We start from the raw sequence: 6,699 nt of genomic DNA, 5'->3' as shown, positions 1-6,699 counted from the left end.
TATATATAGATTTAGTTAGATTTATACCTATGTATTTCATTTTTTGTATGTGTACTAATATAAGTGGTATTATGATTTTAACTTCAAATTCTACTTGTTCACTGCCACTATACAGGAAAGTGACTGATTTTTGTACATTAACCTTATATATTGCAACCTCTCAACCTTTCTGCCTCAAATAGCAACCCTCTATACTCCACCCAAAACCAATTAAATCTTTTGATTCTCTTGCCCACAATTTTCTACCCAACTCTTAGTTTTTCATGAAAGGGTAGAACCTGCTTGCTTTGGAAATATCTCCTTGTTCTACTCAAGGTACTTTTTGTAGGACCCAGGACTTGAACCATGACATTCTCCACCATCTCCCACTTGGGTAGCAGGGTGAGAATGCCCTTGCTTTGGCAAAGCTGGTCTGTTTCTCAGCTCATCTCCTGTTGTGTGATGACATGTGATTTTTTTCAACACTTCTCCCTAGAAAAAATGGCTAGTATCCTTTTTTATAGCATTTTCCAGCCCCAGCTATCTCTGGAAAACCAAGGGGAGTTTCTCCTTCCTGATACATTCAGCTAGGAAATGACTGTCTTACAACAATCTCAAAATAGTGAACCACAGAGTATACTCTGAGTCCCTAAGCTGTGATAAGGAGCAGTAATAAAGTGATAAAGGCTGATAAAGAGCCGAGACTGGTATCATCTATACAACTCAATCTTTGTGGCTTAATTATTTGGATTCTGCTTAAGCTGCTGGATTCTTGATTAAAGTGACAGCTACATTTCTGTTTCCTTTTCATGTTTCACCCCCCATATACTGCCATTCCCCCAGAAACCAGAAGGTGTTCCCTCAGAAGTTATTGCTATCCTGAAACACACCCATATATACAGAGAACAAACTGATGGTTGCCGAAGAGGATGGGGTAGGGGAATGAGCAACATGGGTGAAAGGGATTAAAAGGCACAAACTTCCCACTTATAAATAAGTCACAGAGTTAAAAAGGACAGCATAGGGTATATAGTCAATGGTATTGTAATGGCTTTGCATGGTGACAAATGGTAGCTACACTGTGAGCATAGCATAACATACAGACTTATCCAATCACTACGTGTACACCTGAAATTAAAGTAACATTGTGTGTTAACTAATGTAACATTGTATGTAAACTATAACTCAATTAAAAAATAAACTTTTTAAACTGTAAAATTTAAAAAAAAACCCTTAAGTACCATTTCCCTCCCCATTATTCTAAATCTTCATGAATAAATCACAGTACCTCCGTGGGTAAAAAAACAAACAAAAAAAGCTACTACTATTCTGCTTATTCCTGTCACGATAATTTTTATGTGTCAACTTAGTGGGGGTCACAGGATGACCAAGTGGTTTAACATTATCTCTGGGTTTGTCTATAAGGGTGCTTTTTTGGATGAGATTAACATTTAAATTGGTAAACTAAGTAGACCGCCCTCTCTAATGCCGGTGGGCCTCATCCAGTTAGCTGAAGGCCTGAATAGAAGAAAAAGGCTCACCCTCCACAGAGTAAAAAATTCCTCCTGTTCCTCTGAACTGGGATATCTACTTTTTCCTGCTTTTGCCATAGAACTGAAACATTGACGACTCCTAGTTTTCAAGTGTGCCAGCCTTCTGACTGGTACTACACTATCGGCTCTCCTGGTTCTTAGGTGTTTGGACTTGGACTGGATCTACATTATTGGCTCTTTTGGGTCTCCAGCTTGCTGACCTGCTCTGCAGATCTCAGAACTTGTTAGGCTCCATAATTCAGGTAAGCCATGATAAATCACTCTCTCTGCCCTTGGTTAGTTTCTCTGGAAAATTGTAACACACCTGTCTTCTCCATACTTTGCGGTAAGAGTAGGTGCGGTGCCTACAAATACCCTGGCCCTTCCCTCTGGTACCTTCAGATTATTAAGATCTCTACTTCCCCCATCCCTGCAGGCCTTCAATGCCAGGAACCTGACATGGATTGTCTGAGTATAAATAGTAGCATTTCAGTGTAAATAAATCTTGCATGCCCTTACTTATTTCAATAAAACTAGGTTTTTCAGTTTCTTTGTCACCACCATTTTTCTGCACGAGACCCGAAACAGTAGGAGTCACATTATTATAAGAAAAATTAGAGGGGCACCTGGGTGGCTCGGTGGGTTAAAGCCTCTGCCTTTGGCTCGGGTAGTGATCCAGGGTCCTGGGATCGAGCCCCGTATCGGGCTCTCTGCACAGTGGGGAGCCTGCTTCCTCCTCTCTCTCTGCTTGCCTCTCTGCCTACTTGTGATCTCTGTCTGTCAAATAAATAAATAAATAAATAAATAAATAAATAAATAATTAGAATTTAACATCAATGCATCACATAAGCAAAGATATTAATGAAAAGGTTAAGTCACAAATCTTTATGTATTTGGACATGATTGTACCAAGGCACATAAGGTTAAATTATATCAAAAATATAAGAAGAGAGATGCCTAGGTGGCTCAGTCGGTTAAGCAACTGCCTTCAGCTCAGGTCATGATCCCAAGGTCCTGGGATCAAGTCCCACACAGGGGGTCCTTGCTCAGTGGGGAGCCGGCTTCTCCTTCTGCCTGCTGCTTGCCCGGCTTGTGCGCTCTCTGACAAATAAGTAAAATATTTTTAAAAATATAAGAAGAAATTGACAAAAACATAATTCATGTAAGATTTTAACACATCTATTTCAGGCATTTCAGACCAATTAGGCAAAAAATTAAAATTATGGAAAATATAAGTAATAACATTAATAAGGTTAATTTAATAGCTGCATAGCATACTACATGACAAATAAATAAAAAATACAGCTTTTTGCCCAAATCCATATGGAACATTTTATAAAAATAGATCAATACTGAGCTAGGAAAATACCTCACTTCTAATCTCAGAAACTGTACAGCCATATTATCTGACCATGGTGTAACAGAAGTAAAAATTAACAGATTCACCAACAAACAACAAAATAAAACTGCTTAGATTTGTAAAATACTGTTTTGAAAATATATTATGTCAAAAAGTTAATAAAAGCCATAATTGTGTAATATTTAAAAATAATATATAAAATATTCTATATTAAAATTGATGGGATTTAATACCTTTCTTATTAGCTAAGAGAAACTAAGTGAAAACAACCATTTAACTGAGGTTAGAAAAAGAGAAACTATATCCAAGATGAGAATGAGTAAATAATAAGATAAAAAGCCAAAATTAGTAGATATGAAAACAGAAAATTGATGAATAAATAAGGGAAACCACAACAAATAAATGTGGGAAACCACAACAGTGGAACAGAATAATTTCTAGCTAGTCTAAATATAAAAGGGGAAAAAGTACAGATAGCTGCTCTTAAATCTTATCTTTGTGAGTCATTTATGTTGCTTTGCTTGGGTTTAATGAGATGTGTTTTTTAAATGCACATAAACACATACTTATGGTATCTTATAAAAAAGGTTGCATTCTCGGGGCACCTGGGTGGCTCAGTGGGTTAAGCCTCTGCCTTCGGCTCAGGTCATGATCCCAGGACCCTGGGATCGAGCCCCACATCGGGCTCTCTGCTTGGCAGGGAGTCTGCTTCCCCCTCTATCTCTGCCTGTTTCTCTGCCTACTTGTGATCTCTCTCTCTCTCTGTCAAATAAATAAAAAAAATTAAAATAAAAATAAAAAAAGATTAAAAAAAATAAAAAAGGTTGCATTCTTGAAAAAATGCATGTGAACTAAAAATATGTGTGTCAAAGCAATTTTCCCTTATGAAATAACTGTAAAGGGTGTCATCACCTCCTTTCGCACTCTGGTATTTACATAGGGAACTGCGGGGGCCTGTCCTGTTCTGTCTCACTGCTGAGAAGGAATAACTGTGGAGAAGAAACCAAATGCCCCTGCTTGTCACTTTTCACCAAACTGAAGAAAAGGCCATGAAAAACCACCCACATTACCCCCCCAAATCAAGTGGCCAAAAGAGGTTTAAAATCAGGGATGTTTAAGTATACCATTTTAGGTTGTCTGCTTTGTTACAATAAACACATCCTATGACTTCCCCAGACAACCTGGAAAACCTGCTAAACACACAAAAGCTTTACGTGGAAATGACATGGCTACATTCCACATCTGGGATGTTCCAGTGTACATCACAGACAGTACAAGGAGTGTGAGGAGATGATCTCGAAGCAGAACCAAGTCAACAAGAAAGGATACAAAGTCAGAGGGAACCATGTAAAAGGAAGCCACATAAATCTTGAGGAAACCATGGGTCTTTTTACTAGGTATAGACTGTGGTTCAAGCCTGTTCTGAGATGATGGGAAGAAGCAGACGGAACCAGCTAATCCTCGGGATGGCTATCTATGTATGTATGCATGTATGCATGTATGCATGTATGTATGTATGTATGTATGTATCTATCTATCTATCTATCTATCATCCATTTATTTCCATCCTATATTCCAAGTTGTATATCACAGATAGGAGTGTACCCAAAGTGCTTCAGGAAGATTAATCTTAGCATTCCATGTACTCAAAGAACTTATACTGGGTAGACAATATCCCAGATAAATCTCAAAAACTATTGGTATTAGATGAAAAGAGTGCCTTAGTTCTACTACAAATTAAGTCAGGTGTTTCCAAGCTGTTTTTAGTATCAATTCAAATCCAAGCCTGCAACTTCCCTGAACTATAAATGAGAGTATGCATTTCCCTCTGAGCCATGTGGCTCATACTGACGATATTTACACTATTTTGAATAATGTCAAGACTGATCGTACTTCTGTATTTCCCACCAGTTTCTCCATCAGTTTTCTGTTAGCACACTTTCATGACATTCAAATGCCTGAGATTATTTATTCATTCATCCATCCATCCACCCATCCATTCTTTATTTTAGAATTTTACTTGAAGATCCCAATCACAACTACCTTAATGTCTTTCAGTGGAATACCGACCCACCTTCTTACGCAGCACTTTCAGGTTACATTAATTTTTCCCATTAAATTTATCCACTCAGAAATTGACAATGCAAGTCTTCTATAAGCTTTATCTTGCCTAAATTGTCACCACTGTCTTACAGCCTAGAGTATGTGCATCACTCCTACGATATTGCTAGTGGCTTCGATTCTAAGTCATATTTAAGTGTTTGACCTAACTTTCATTATCTAAGAGCTATGGGCTTAAAATTATATTCTAAATCATTTTCAGTTTCTTAAAAAGAAAGTTAAGTAGTTCTATACTTTTTTAAACTTATACATGGTTCACTCTGACAATAAAACATCACCTGGAGACAAGCTGTAAGAGATGAAAAAGAATAAATACTTGTTCTTTGGTCAGATCTAGTTCAAAATTCGTATTAGCAATAGCATACAAAATATATTTCCGTGATTTTTTTAATAGATTTTATTTATTTATTAGATAGATAGAGATCACAACTAGGCAGAGCAGCAGGCAGAGGGAGAGGGAGAGGGAGAAGCAGGCTCTCTGCTGAGCAGGGAGCCCAATGTAGGGCTCGATCCCAGGACCCTGGGATTATGACCAGAGCCCAAGGCAGCCGCTTAACTAGCTGAGCCACCCAGGCACCCCTTCAGTGAATTATTTAACATTATTTAAACATATTCAGCATTCAGTATTTCCATGACACACAGGTGGCGGTGATTTATCAAAATCTTTTGGATGATCAATTTGTAACAACCAAATAGGCTGTCTTTGTTTTCCTATTGTGGTAGCACTAAATTACTTTCCACATGGAGCTGAGAGGCCATGTGAAATAAAGTTCAAAGAATTGTTTCCTTCCATACAAGTGTGAATTACCTATATTTACCAGCATTACCAGAGTAATGCATTTGCAAGGAAAGTGGTTCACTATTTGAATAGGATTCTCAAAATAATCCAATCATCCTACCCAGCACTCTTAGATGTTTCAAAGTCTTTTGATATGGGGTACTACCCAAAAGAAGAACAAACAAATATTTGAACTGGGTGAAAAATGAGGGGCAATCATAGCTAATGCATTATGTCAAGTTTTCATCACTACATGTGTGCCATTTACATCCCAAACAGATTATGAAAAGAGTGCCAGGTCCCCACTTCTTGGTGTTTAGTATTTATCGAAAATTCAGAAAGTGAATGGATAAGAGTAGAAGAGACAAACTGCTGGAGATGATTACAAAATGTTAAATAAATAACTTTGCTTCAGAGAGCCAATGTTATTGGAATCCTTAATGTCATAAAGCAGAAACTGAAGTGAGACAAGATACAAAGCCCTATTTTCCATGAATATGATTAAGACAGCACATTTATGGCAAGGAGGATTTTAGAGTTCTAGTCTTAGCCTTGTGCCAACAGCACACACATGAACACACACACACACACACACACACTTTTCTGTGTTGTTTGGTTGTTATTGAGGATAGAAAAAAAATGGGGTCTCAAAGGGCTAAAGTAAGTTAGATGAAGAGCACATATATCTTTATTCCCTGTCAAGTGCCCTTTCCTTTTGCTGCCTTTAGACAACCAAAGTTACATGTGGACTTGATTCCAAGCACTACCATTTTATCCTTGTTTATTACAGATACAGTAAATACTGATGGGTTTAAATAGCACAGAGTAGCCTCCAAAACAAAAAATTTTATGCATTCACAATTTTCTGAGGAAATAAGTGTATTAATAGGAAGAAATAAAACAATATGTTTTCCAGAGTGATAAGGGTA

Source organism: Lontra canadensis, unplaced genomic scaffold, assembly GCF_010015895.1.
Source record: "Lontra canadensis isolate GAN:19392208 unplaced genomic scaffold, GSC_riverotter_1.0 scaffold157, whole genome shotgun sequence".
Taxonomy (NCBI): domain Eukaryota; kingdom Metazoa; phylum Chordata; class Mammalia; order Carnivora; family Mustelidae; genus Lontra; species Lontra canadensis.
Note: the sequence above shows the minus strand (reverse complement) of the source record.